The sequence below is a fragment of the Felis catus genome, chromosome A1, assembly GCF_018350175.1.
Source record: "Felis catus isolate Fca126 chromosome A1, F.catus_Fca126_mat1.0, whole genome shotgun sequence".
Lineage (NCBI taxonomy): Eukaryota > Metazoa > Chordata > Mammalia > Carnivora > Felidae > Felis > Felis catus.
The window spans coordinates 158,100,608-158,114,808 of record NC_058368.1 but is presented as its reverse complement, the minus strand read 5'-3'; the positions used below and the strand labels follow the sequence as shown (position 1 = coordinate 158,114,808).

General features: G+C 38.9%; 1 long non-coding RNA gene across 3 annotated transcripts in view; it reads right to left on the bottom strand.

The window, feature by feature from the left end:
- LOC111561739 overlaps positions 1–14,201 on the bottom strand; it is a 277,745-nt gene that overhangs the window by 96,061 nt on the left and 167,483 nt on the right. The window contains exon 1 of one of the 3 annotated variants that reach the window (XR_006583283.1): positions 9,212–9,314. The exons of 1 other annotated variant lie outside the window; for it this stretch is intronic. This is a non-coding gene — a long non-coding RNA (uncharacterized LOC111561739). Of the gene's footprint in view, positions 1–9,163; positions 9,315–14,201 lie in introns of those variants that run through there. One more of the 3 variants, XR_002744484.2, reaches the window with a different exon arrangement.

Below are 14,201 nucleotides of genomic sequence, written 5' to 3'. Positions count from 1 at the left end.
CTGCACTTTTCCATGATAATAGGGAGCAGGGACAAGGTTAGAATATCCATAGGATTCCTCACAGGTTAGACCCTCTGTGATCAGGGTCAAAGAGCTAAGAAACTTGAGATCTAGTGTGGTGTCTCAAGAGCCTTTGAAAATGCCTCATGAATTTTTTATTGCAAGAAGGAAGAAAGTTATGTGATATCAACAATCCTGACAAAGTGAAGTCCCTGTCTTATATCCAATAACATAGAACAGGGAAATATTTTAATAGATTTTTTCAAATTTCTAGTAGCAAAAGCAATGGCATTTTGGAGAATACTGCAGTTGCGGAACTTAACTACTTGAAGCCCAGTTATGAAGTACTAATGCAGACACCAGCAGTCTATGGCTTGTGAACCAATTATGACACACAGTTTTCATGGTCAGGGGGAATCACTTACCACTTTCTCCCTCTTTACCCTGGAACCAAAATTACCTCTGGTTGAGAGAACTACTATAGGGAATTAAACACAGTAGCTGACAAATGTCATCAGCCTCATGTTAACAGTTATGTTTATCTACCTTTGGGAGACAACCCTGGCATGCAAATTTTCAATGCTTGCCAACTTTTATAGCAAAACATAGTAAAACTAACTGACATTATATTTTGTTTTACCACTTGGTTCCCTGTAATGCTTATATTTTTCCTTAGCTTAACCAAGTGGTACCCAGGCCCAATGTTTGTTCTTGATTAAGCAAGCAGAGACATCAAATTATAATTCATTGGCAGAAATGAAGACCTCAAAAAAGGCATTTAATCATATAGATAACAAGAAATGGAAGGGAAAGAATGTAACTAAGCTTGATTCTAAACAGCCTTTTGAAATGCTTCATGAATTTTTAACTGCAAGAGGGCAGGAGCATGTCTTTATGACTCAGCTGAAGGATGGTTCCTCATAACCCACTGGTTTCATTGGAAATTCAGAAAAAAGAATGTTACCTACTAAATCATCAATAGCACTGGTTATAACACCTTGAGTCTCTCTTGGAGACTTGGTTCTGGCATATAAATCTGTAACAAGCCCCAGATTCAGGGAAAGAACCACGTTAAATACCAGTAGAAAGTACCCCCAGCCAGCACCACCCACAGCTTTGTCAAGGGGAGGGCCCTCCATGGGTCTGATTTCTGAGCGATACAGCTCAAATAAAAAAATCTTGGCTCATTTATTTCTACAGCCAGGGTGATCTGACAAAAGGTAGATCAAATGACAGGATGTGTGGGCAATGTAACATATATGTAGTCTATCATAGAATAGATTGAGTACTTACCTCCAAGGAGTTTATAGCCTAAATACTATGTATGATTAAATTAGTGTGGGAACAACATAGCACACTGATGAGCCAAGAAAGCCAGATGAGGAATCAGGATGAATCATTCTTCAGTGATCAATATCATTCCAACTTACTTCTAAACTTGGCCCTCAGAGACAGCTAAGCTACACAAGAATACTGCAAGGTTAATGCCCAGGAAAGCTGAGTTCTACTTCCACCTCTACATTTTGTAGCAGGAATAAATATTAATAATATGTAGGTTTAAAAAATACTAGTTGGAAAATAAGAAGCATCTCCCCAAGCTTAATTCTACTTGTGACGGTGGCAAATCATCCTTGATCTCATTTGGGGGAGATGCCTCTACCTTGCTAGGGTTAGATTATGGTCTCAGTTGACTTGTAAATTCAGAATATAGGGGAAGGATACTATTGGGTTCACCTTGGCCATGTTCTCTGGGAAATGCACAGCGTGAGCATAGGGAACGTTTCCAAGGTTGTGAGGTGCTTCAAGACCCATATCTGGTTTTCTGAGACACAACACATAGTCAATCTAAGGTAGGATGTATGTGTGTCCCAGAGAGCTATGAATGAGCATGGCACTAGTCCCCACTCCCTGTGGAATGGCCAAAGTACTGACCCCTTCAGCTCTAAGGACATTTTAATGCCTCTCTCCTCCTCAAATTGATCCAATTTTGTTTTCCCTACACTTTGGAACCATGTTCCTCTTTCAGACACTTTGCTGCCATTGTTTCCATGAGTTTACACATGGAGACTGAGTTTACCTGCCAGGCACCTGGAAACTTCTGCTTTTGGTTCTACAACACAAGAGTCTGTTAGTCATGTAGACAAAAGACTGAGCGAACTTTTCAGGATAGGAAAGGAAAATGTATCAACAACAACGAGAATGAAACATGAATTAAGTTATCTATAGGTGGTCGTGCCACACATTGATGTGGGTGGCACAAGAAATTCAATGATCTGTTCCATTTCCATGTACCAGTTTTAAATCCACAAAAAGAGGAGACAAAAGAAACCCATATCTTTCTTGCAGAGAGTCCAAGCTATCCCCAAATATATATTCTTGACTCCTTCCTTGGTAACACTACTGCTGATTTAGCTGAAGACCTGGATACTTATAATAAAGATCACATTTCCCAGCCTCTTTTGCAGCTAAATGTGTCATTGTGGCCAACTTCTGGCCCATGGAAGGTAAGTGGAAATGTCTGGCTGGAATGCAATCACAGTGTCTGAGGCTCCCATAGCAATCTGGGGTCCTGTGGTGTGCTGTGTGTATTGAGGATGGAGGAGCTGAAAGATGGGTGCTGGTGACCTTACAAAGCTTCATCACTAGCCCTTAACTGTCTACCTACGGACTTCTTCCACTCTACAAGGACATAACTTCATGTCTTAAAAAACGTAAATTTATCTTGAGTTATCCCAATGGATACTCCTCAAGGTAAATGAAGTAATGCCAGCTTTTACCTTTTCAGAATAATTCCACACCACCAGCAATTTCATAATACCAGAGAAAAATAGAGAAACTTCAGAGTACCAGAGAAAACATATAAGTTTTGAGTTTTCTCTGATGTTTTCAATAAGAACAAGTATGTATGTATGTATGTATGTATGTATGTATGTATGTATGTATGAATTGAAGCTAGCTTGAGTGTCTGTGATGCAACCATAGGCTGGCTTAGCATGTATATGTGTATAAGTAGCTATGGAATTTCTGGGAGTGAGACAGTCCTAAGCAAAGAATGAGTCACGTGCATAAGATGGGTATGGTCACTGGATTAGAGGGGTAAGTATGAGGATACTGAAAATATGAAACTCAACTCACTTGCAAAATATAACTTGTTTGGATTTATACTCAAGTAATAAAGTAAGAAGGGTCTGAAAGTGAAAACTGAGAGAACTATGGCTCTTAAAATATTGGTGAGATTGGGAACCCATTCCACACAGCTTTGGGGCCTGTAGAACACAACAACAGGTGTCAAGAAGAAGCAGTAATAGTGGTGGCAAGAGGTGGTGATAGGTGGTGGCAGGTGTTGGTAGATCCTCATAGGTGGTGATACTAGGAGATGGCAGGCGGTTGTAGGTGGTGGCACACAGTGGCAGGTGGTGATAGGTGATAGGTGGTAACCAGCAGTGGTAAGTGATAGTAGGTGGTGGTAGGTGGTGGTAGCAGCACCTGGGGAAGCAATGGTGCAGTACATAAGCAGATAAGGCATGGCACCAATAACTCTTACAAAAGGAGGATGGTTTCAAAGGCAGCAGGAGGCAGTGCCACAGGTTAGGAATTGGCCAGTGGCATCGGGAACCATGGAAGGTGTCAGAGTTGCCCTTTGATTAACAACTTGGACAATAGGAGCCAGGCAACAGCAGCAGCAGCAACTTGCAGAAAGTGAGAGAAGAGGCCAGAAGAAGCATGGTGGATACCACATGGATGCCGAGAGGACTCACTGTTTTGAAACATTTGAAATATTTCTTAGGGCCCCTCAAAATATCTAAGGATGGAAGAGAAAATTTTGCAAAAAGTTGGAGATCCTATAATACTAAGTGGGGGTCAAAGCAGAGCAACACTTTTTATTACTATTAATATGACCCCATTTTACCCTGAGGTTCATGTGGCCTGGGGAAAACATAGGTTACATTTCTTAAAAGGCTTTTTACAGCTATGGCTGTTTTTCACTGAAAACATCCTGTTTACCAATATATAGGCTTGAGACAGGCTAAAATGGTCCTTTCCAACAACTACCTAAAGGTATTTTAAATTGGATAAGGGAGATTTGCCTTCAAGAAACTAATATTGTCTTGTATATGGAATGTGTAAGAAGTAGTAAGCAGGTGACAGTACTGATTTACTATTCTTCTAGAAATGGGACAAAACACTCCAAAGACAAATAATCTTTTATATTTGAAAGCTAAGAAAAATAGAGAATAAGTGATCAGTCAATAAAGCATTTGAATATAAAGCTTTTGAATTTGGTTTGAGAATAAGACCTTGAATTCTACCTTCTGCAGAAACACTGGATAAGCTGAGGTTTGGTCCTTCTCCAGTTGTCCTACACAGAGGAGTGAAGGATACACAAGCCTATCCATTCATTAAATCCTTCAATCAAACATTACCTAATTAGCCCATATATTTAGGGTCTGAGATATGTTTCATATGAATTTATAGAGAATTCAAACATTAATAAAGTATAATTAATAAAATAGAATTCTTGCCCTTGAAGAACCCAAAGCCCATGGAATAAGTGTGTGTGTATGTGGGGGAGATAGACATACATAAATAGATCATTACAGTACAATGGGATAAATAAAACTATGTGACTATGTGGATATAGGAGTGTCAAGTCCTAGGGGTGAATATGTAACACATGTGGATGTGTGATCTTTGAGCTGGTCATGAAGAACAAATGAAACTTTATGAAAGGTTGACAAGTCAGGTAGAGAATTTCATATTAGCACTTGAGAAATTATAGAGAACATTATTTTGGGAGCATGAGCAATAGTTTGGTGTGGCTAGAGCAATAAGAACTGGGGACTGGGGAAGTTGAGGCCAGAAGGAAAGGTTGGGGCCAGCCTGCAAAGCATTGCCAGGCTAAGGAATTTGGACTTAAGCCTTTAGTAGTGGTAACTCATCAAAGGGTTTTAAGGAGCAGAATGACAAGATCAAATTTGGTTAGTTTGGCACTTGTTTCATTAACACTTAACTGAGTTTTTATTAGGTGCCCAACACTGTTCAGGGGATAAACGGAAGGGTCCGCTCAGGGACCTTACAGTCCCATAGCAGAAGCAACCACAGAAACATGCTTGGGCAATTGTCCATGCTGAACTTACTGGGCTGAGCTCAGCCTGGGTGATTCAGAAGAAGGTCCAAGAGGATGGAAGTTGAATCTTGAAGAAGTCATCTGGATGTGTGTCTCCTACTAGAAAGGAATCTCACAGACTTTTTGAAGTGATCCTGGCACACAGTGTTATAGAAGTGTTTGTTAAATTAAATACATTTTAAAAGCAATGGCAAAGACTAATTTGTTCAGTGTCTGGAACAGTGCCTTTACACATATGTGCATCACAAGATATTTTTTGAAGAATGAAAGAAGGCAGGAAGGAAGGATGAGCTGAGGTGAGGAAGAGTGTTCTAAGTAGAATGAACAATACACACAAAAATATGGAGGTACGAAAGAACAGAAGATGTGTAGCTGAGTATGAACTTTTAATATTGAGGAGCAGTGAGTACAGAGGCAAATGAGGTACTGTGTGGTACTATGCTAAAGGAGGTACTGTATAAAGGGTTGAGATTTATCCTGTCAGGCACTAGAAGCCAGAAGGATTTTTAGAAAGGTGATGCCCTTTAGGTATCTCATTTTGGATACAGTTTGGAGAATGGACTGAAGGAATAAAACCAGATTTTATCATGCTACAGCAATAAAAAGATGTCAAGGAATGTATGGATATGCGTATTCACGATGTGGAGTAACTAGAGGTTTGGACATTTATTGTGTAATAAGGATGAGAGAGGGAGTAGAGCAAGGATACAATGCATTTTCTTTCTCAGTTATTCAGGGAACGCACACATAGGCATGCATGTGTACATAGTGTGTGCCAGCATGCACTCACATGCACAGAAGCTGGTTGAGGTAAAGTGTTTATTTCAGACATTGTGAGTAGAGCCTCCTGTAGCGCATCTGAGTGTGCATGTTCAGAGGAGTATTGGCAATGCAGATTTGGAATGAAGAAGAGAATAGGGGCCAACATGGGAAGACAGCACACTGAGCACATGCTGCATCTTCCCTTTCTAACCTCTAGAAATAGCAGAAAAAACAGAAAGTAAAATAAATCCAAATCAGTGCTGGGAAATAGAATGGGATATTCTAAGGGACTAGAAATCATTCGAAATCTCTGAGAGATAAAAGCAGATGGATGACAGTGAAGAAAAGATTCCACAGCCAGTCTAAAATGTGGGCCAAGTGAGAATGGTTTTGAGGGGCTACAAGGACAGAGCCTTCAAAGAAGGGCACCAGAAGGGCCTTCTGGAGCCATGTAAGAATGACTGGGGTATATCGGAGTGGCAAAGTGGTTTTAACACTTTTTTTTCCAAAAATGGATTTGAGTACAAAAAGATGCATATAGTATAGTGAGATAAGATACAAATAGTTTTAAAAAGAGAAGAAGAGAAAATAACGATTAAAAAGCAAGATGAAGTGTGGTGTATAGTGTATCAAAACTCATGCTATGAAATCCTATGTATTTGCTACATAGAGTTGGGTCACATATTTGACTATAAACTTTGAATCAATGAGAAAAGAGAAATGGTTTCTTTACATAACTGACAGACAACATACAAAGGGTTAAAAACAAATTACCTACTTCTAATCTGACTTACACAAGCCTAGCCCATAATTTGTTCATGTTTGCAGGAACCATTGGGTTAGATGTGTTGGAGGAAGTGAGCTACTAGTTATAGCACATCTTCTTGGTGCCAGGAACTACCCCATATGTTTAAATTTCATAATCACAACAACTTTGCTCTTAGTCCAAATTCATTGCGCTTTTCATTGTCCTTTGCTTCCTCTCAGGAAAAGGTCCTATATATTTTGCTCTCTGCTGAGTACTTATCTGTGAAAAATAAAGGCTAATTCTCATGGTGTGTATCAATAATTTGTAAATAAATCTTTCACAAGATTTGAGTCAAAGGACTTTATCCAAGATTATTGACATAGCTATCCTTTAAGATTACAATGAATTCTGTTGATCCTTGCTATCAGGCAAACCTCAAAATCTTTCTCAGATTGGCCCAACACAAAGCTTCCTGGGATCACTAGAAATTCCTGTTCCAAAGCTTTGTAACTGTTAGAATGCCTTGGCCATGGAATGATGCCCACAGGTGTTCTGTGAAGAATTAGAGCTTATAGAGATGAGCCAGTGTTAATCCAACTGAGTGCAACCCTTGAGTCAATCCACCTGCAAGCTTAAATGAACATTTTAAGGTAAATTTGATTTAACTGCCTAATAATACTGTGCATAGCAAAGGAAACTACAAAACTATAAGGCAACCTACAGAATGGGAGAAGATATTTGAAATGACATATCTGATAAAGGGTTAGTATCCAAAATATATAAAGAACTTATAAAACCCAACACCCCCAAGACAAATAATGCAATTAAAAATGGGCAGAAGGTGTGAATAGACATTTTTCCAAAGAAGACCTACAGTTGGCCAACAGACACCTGAAAAGATGCTCAAGATCATTCACCATCAGAGAAATACAAATAAAAACTACAATGAGAGATCACTTCACATCTGTCAGATTGGTGAAAATCAACAACATAAGAAACAACAGGTGTTGGCGAGGGTGTGGAGAAAGGGAAACCCTCTTGCACTGTTGGTGGGAATGCAAACGGGTGCAGCCACTCTGGAAAACATATGGAGTTTCCTTAGAAAGTTAAAAATAGAACCACCCCATGATCCAGCAATTGCACTGCTAGATATTTTCCCAAAGAATACAAAAATACTAATTCAAAAGGATACATGCGCCCCTATGTTTATAGCAGCATTATTTAAAATAACCAAATTACAGAAACAGATCAAGTGTCCATCGACTGATGAATAGATGAAGATGTGGTATACATGTATGTATATACAATGGAATTCTATTCAGCCATAAAAAGAATGAAATCTTGCCATCTGCAATGATGTGGATGGAGCTAGAGAGTATTATGCTAAGTGAAATAAGTCAGTCTTAAAAGGCAAATACCATATGATTTCACTCATATATGGAATTTTAAAAACTAAACAAATGAGCAAAGGGGAAAAAAAGAGAGAAAAGGGCAAACCAAGAAACAGACTCTTAACTACAGAGAGCAAATTGATGGGTTACCAGAGGGGAGGTGGGTGGGATAATGGGGATCAAGGAGTGCGCTTGTCATAACGAGCACAGGGTGATGTACGGAAGTATTCAATCACTATATTGTACATCTGAAACCAATATTACATTGTATGTTAATTAATGGGGATTTAAATAAAAACTTAAAACAAAAGTAAAAAAAAACAAAACAAAACCCTAGTAACCCTGAAATAGGAAGATGGAATAATTTGGGTGCTATAGCTTTCAATATGACTCTCTGACCCTCCCAGATATCCCATGAGTAAATGGATACACTTTAATATATCCTTTTTCTCTTTTAGCTAGCTAATGTGGATTATGTTTTTGCAACTAAGAACCCAGTGACATAATAACTGCAGAGTAAAAAAAAGGAAAAGTAGTAAGATTTATGTTACTACTGTGGACTACTACTACTAATGTGGACATTACCCTGTAATTAAATAATTACTAAAATGTGTATAAGTACTGGAAATCCATATTATTGCCCTAGTGACATTCTTTATTACTATGTTTACTTCCTTATTTAGATTTAAAGTGTCTCATAGACAAGGACATTATCTTCTCATCAGACAAGTACTAGGAATATAGGCTCTGTTACCAGACTGCCTCATATGAATCCTTTCTACCCCATTTTTTAACTGTATGACCTTCTCTGTGTGTCAGTTTCCTCATTGGTAAAATGAGAATAATATTTTCATTTCCTTATAAATGTTCAAATTCAATGTGATAATAACCATAAAAGGCTTATTGCAGTCCCACCAATGTGGTAAGACTTAATAAAGACTAGCTGTCATTATTATCACATCACAGTACAGAACTAGTTATAATGACAGTGATAACCAGTGTGAACAAAGGAGTGGAGGAATGGATGGAAATCACCTCCAATTCTTTAAGATTTGGGGATCTTCCCTCAAGTTTTTTTCTTGTTCACTGGTGGAGCAGTGGTGAGCGTAGAAACATTTCAAACTGTCAACTTACTTTAACATCCCCCAGGCTTCTTACACAACTCATTCTGGCTGTACTTACTGCCAGCTCCATTTATATATCCTCCTTCCCAAATCTCTTCTATATCTCATTCCCCATGGAAATCATTACAGGCAGTGTTTATGCAAGTCTCCATGGTGACAATCCATTCTCTGGTCTCCACGGTGACACTTGCAAACACTTATAACCTCTCAAATTCATTTTGTTTGTTTACTTGAAATGTCTACTGATTTGATTTATCAGCTTAAGCCATGCATAACAACATAAATCTACATCTTTCTAGGAATAAAAAGAGAGGAGAGAGAAGGAAGTGAAATAATATTTAGGGCATGTTTCATATGGGAATAATCCTTTAAAAGCTGTATGGGGAAACCAAAACCAAAATTTTTATCTCAGTCCTTAAATATATAAGGAATGCAAAATTAGCACGTAAACTTATTTGCAGATTGTCCTTAATGGTAGATCAACTAGAATATCAGTAAATAAAAAGATGTGTGATACAAACATCACTGAGTCGATAATCAGAAGACCTGAAATCTAGTCCTAATATTAGGATGACCAACCATCTCAGAACTGAGGGGTTTCCTGGCACATGGGACTCTCAGTGCTAAAGTCAGGACAGCCTCTGGTGCCCTAATTTTCTTCGTGTTATTGAGGGACTGGAAAGATGCACTGTTGTGGTAACTTCCAGATTGGATGTTTTATGGTTCTACAAAGCAGAGCTTGTTGTTTTCCCCAGGAGCATCCAAGTTCACCATGAGGATTGTATACCATGCTTCATTTCCCACTTATAAATGCATATGGGAAGTAAAAGCACATTTTTGTTAGAGCTGAGTATGCTTAGATGTGATAGCCAAGCAGCTGGTCAAGTCATAAACTCTAGCCCAATGACTTAAGTCATACGTATTCTTCTTTTGTGGGTTTTTCCCGCATAACATTTTCACCAAATAAGGAAATCTGTTTTGGAAAGTAAGCAAAAGTGAGTTACATTTATTTTTCAAAGCAACTGTGTTGTTTAGGGGCCACTGTCCTACTATTGCAAAATACCTCTAACCCTCAATATGAAATTTGTGGGTGTGCAGATTTATACATTTTCCCCATCCTGCCTAAGAAAAGATAATAAAATATGCCAGGCCAACATATTTCTTTGCTTCATAGCAAGAGAACAAACAACATGCCAAAAATATAAAGAATTATTCAGAACAAATCTCATTTTTAATTTTTGCATAACTGGAAGATTTCATCATGTTATTCAGGAATGTGGGAGATTGGGGTGCTAGGCAGGGATGTTTTGAACAAAAGTAATGTATTGGTATTTCCATTTCATAGCACTTGCATGCCCTTTGCAACAATTTCTGTGTGAAGAAATATAATTGCTTTTGCAGAAAGAATATGTACAAGATTACTTTTCCCTCTAAAATGCACATTCACCATGTTAGGAGAGGTTTCTTTCTTCATAGATAATTCTTTTGCAACTTGATGACTTTTTTTTTTAATGTTGATGTATTTATTTCTGAGAGAGAGAGCATGAGCAGGTGAGGGGCAGAGAGAGAGGGAGAGAGAGAATCCAAAGCAGCCTCCATGCTGTCAGCACAGAGCCCAATGCTGGGCTCAATCTCATGAACCATGAGATCACAACCTGGGCTGAAATCAAGATTCAGATGCTTAATTGACTATGCCAACCAGGTGCCCCTGCAGGTGAGGACTCTTATGTGAACCATTTCTCACTAGCACAGTCTCATCATTGATAGGCTTGGGTGTATATTGCAGGTTTATCTTTGTTTATCTTGAAGAATATTATATATGGGACAATGATTATATAGAGAATGATTACAAAAAAAAAGACCCCTAATTATAAAGATCTTTCTTAGAAGTCCTTTGGACTTACTCATCTCAGCTTATTCTGATTCAATTTTCCCTAAAACTTTTTCAAAATTAACTTTACTGATTTTTCTTCATTATTATAAAATTAGCCCATTGATTATTCTTTTCTGTACCACGATGATATTTTCTGTCACCCATTCTTGCCCTTGAAGGGGAGGGGATGTCTTCTAGAGCATAAAGACACTAAAATTATGTTACGAGAAGTGATTGATATTAGCAAACAGAGTTTTGTTTGCCTTATCTAGGTGCTACACGCTGAAGAATTTAAGGATCTATCTTTGTTTTCTTGGGCTAGAAACAGGGACAGATCTTGCTGTCCTGATCACAAGGGGCAACAAAGATATCCCGAGGACAGGACAGAGAGTGCAAAAGGAAAAAGAACTTTCCACTCTAAATGGCTGGTCAATTCTGTATGGTCTGAAAGGTAACCTCCATGACAAGAATAAATGAATATTTGGACCATCCTCTGAACCCTTTGTATGTTTGTGATCACCTATGAATAAAATTGGATTCATTCTTGTGATGGGTTACATCTTACAGATATGGGAGGGGGTGGCATTGTTATACTACAATATAGGAACTGGCCATCTAAATGAAATAAGCTCAGACCACTATACTACTCAAGACAAATTATATGCAGACCCAGTCTGAGCTGTCGGTGTACTTGGCAAATCCTCTCATGAAGAGGAACAACAAGGGGTGGGTGTGATCAAGCACTGAAATTTGTAGCATGGGGCTACAAGACAAGATTACAGATAATGTCTCAATAAAAATCTGGAGCTATAATGTGAAGGCTTATAAGTATGATTCTACAGATTTCCTACAGAAGATAGAAGAATGAGTGGTATGGACCCCTATGTTATACAATGCAGAATTTAAAGAAGGGTGAATTAGTTCTTTGCAGGATAGAAAGTTTACAAGTGAAATGCTAGAATTGGTGAAAGAACCCATCGCCAGCAAACCTGACCTACCACCTCCAGCATACACATTCCAGGATCCTGGTATGAGTGGTAGGAAAGCAATAAAGCTTGTGTTCCAGAGTATCAGGTCCCAGAGAGCACAAGCTGATGATGTTTGTGGACACTGTAGATCAAGTGCCAGAGAAAGATTTTGAACTGTTGACTGAACACATTTAGGAAATGCTCTAGGGATGGATTATCTCAAAGAGCAGAAAATGGGAAGATTGTGGTGAGATCAGAGGGTCCCATCCTCCACTTAGTCAATGTGGCAAAAGCTGAGAAGGATGCACATTAGATTGTTGGCTCACTCCAAGGCAAGTCTTTGACAGAGATGTGATTGCCAAGGGCATATGCTAAGCCCTGGCCAGCAAAGAGCAGATGAGATGCTTTTCAGTTTTATTTCTTAAATTGGTTCTGAAAACTCAGGGAAGGTTGAAATCTGGTTATCAGGAGCCATAAACACCCAGGATCTGGTGGCCTGACTGGGATATTGAAAGGCTTTTAGCGCTTTCTTTCTGCTATCTCCATGTATTCTGAAGGGTGATACAGCAGTTGGACAGTGTGTTTATCTGAGAGAAGCAAAGATTGTCTCCCTCCTGCAAAGTTGAGTGGCTATATCATTTAAGATCCACTCAGAAAACAGAAAGCACTCTACATATTTCAAAAAGAGGGCATTTTATACAGGAATTTATTATACAGATGATGAAAGATCTGGAAAGTCAATGGGATTCAGCGAGGAAACCTGTGGATTAGCAACTGGAGAGAGCCCCTACCACTGCCAAATGAGGAGATGAAAGGAAGACATGGTGATCCTGGATCCCAGGGGCTGGGACAACTTGGCAGAAAGAGGAGGTTTCTCTGTGGAGAGAAGGTTGTCTGATGAAAGTTAGTTACTCACTGACTGACAGAGTCTCTCTTGAAGCAGAGAGTAAGGAGGAGAAATACTCTGGCTTTTCCCCTCCTTTTGTCCTCTGGTATTCAACCAGAGCCTCTTATGGGCTGACTCACTCTGAAAAGTGGAAGGAGAAGGAGCCTGGGAAATGCCATTCCCTGGAATATAGAGCAGAAATGAAAAGGGAGGGAGTGGGTTTAGGATAAAACAGAAATATTACCTCCTGCACTAGAATTTAAAGGAGGGTTTGGTTTTCTTCTCACAGAAAGGAAGGAAGGAAGCTGTCCGATGCTGGTATAGTGGCTCAAGATATTAGCAGGAAGTCACACTGCTTCTTTTGCTCCACCATTCTTAGTGTGTAGCTTTCATTGTCAATGTCACTTTAGGCCCTGAATGACTGCTGTTACTACAGTTGTAATATTCGCTTTTCAAGCAGGATGGTTGGACATGACATAAAGAGGTTTTCAGAAGTCTTGCCCCAAGACTGCCACTTACATCTATTTAGCTATTCCTGTTGGCTAACTAGGCTTTAAATTGTTGTTTTCCAGTTGAGCAAATTTTCCATAGCATTCTGCCTTTAAGGAAAGGGAAATTTGGATATTGGGGAAATCACGGGCAATTTCTGTCACAGAAAAGGAAAAACTGGCATTTAAATAATGATTAAAAAACACATAGGATAGCTGGGAAGTATCTCAGACACAAGTGCAAGTCTTATGATGCAGAGAAATCCAAGCCAGAGGAAGGAGGGAGAGAGGGCTGGGGTAGAAGTGGGAGTTACTATTTTATACAGCTCTGTTCAAATTTGAGTAGAAACCTACAGAAAGTACTGAACATTCAGTATAGTTTTGACCAACTGTGTTCTCTCTCTGGTAATAGAATAACTTTCTAGATATTTGGGTACATAAAATAAACATCACCATTCATTCATTCATTCACTTATTATTTTAGGAACTACTTGGGCAGGGACCACACTATATTTCAAGTTTATAGTCCTTTTGGTAGGCTCCTCAATCTCTGGCCCAGAGTTCATAAATAAATAACACGTGAGCTACGTATATGATTTGTTTGCCCTACAGAGTGCTAATGCAGTATTTTTTTTAAAAGCATACCAACTGCATACTAACACTAACCCCTAAGTGATAACTGTTAGGAGTTAAATTGTGTCCCCCCTGCAAAATATATGTTGCAGGCTAAACCCCCAATACCTTAGAATGTGACCTTATTTGGAAAAGGGGTTATTGCAAATGTAGTTAATTAAGAGGAAGTCAACTGGTAGCATGGGGCCTTAATTCAGTAC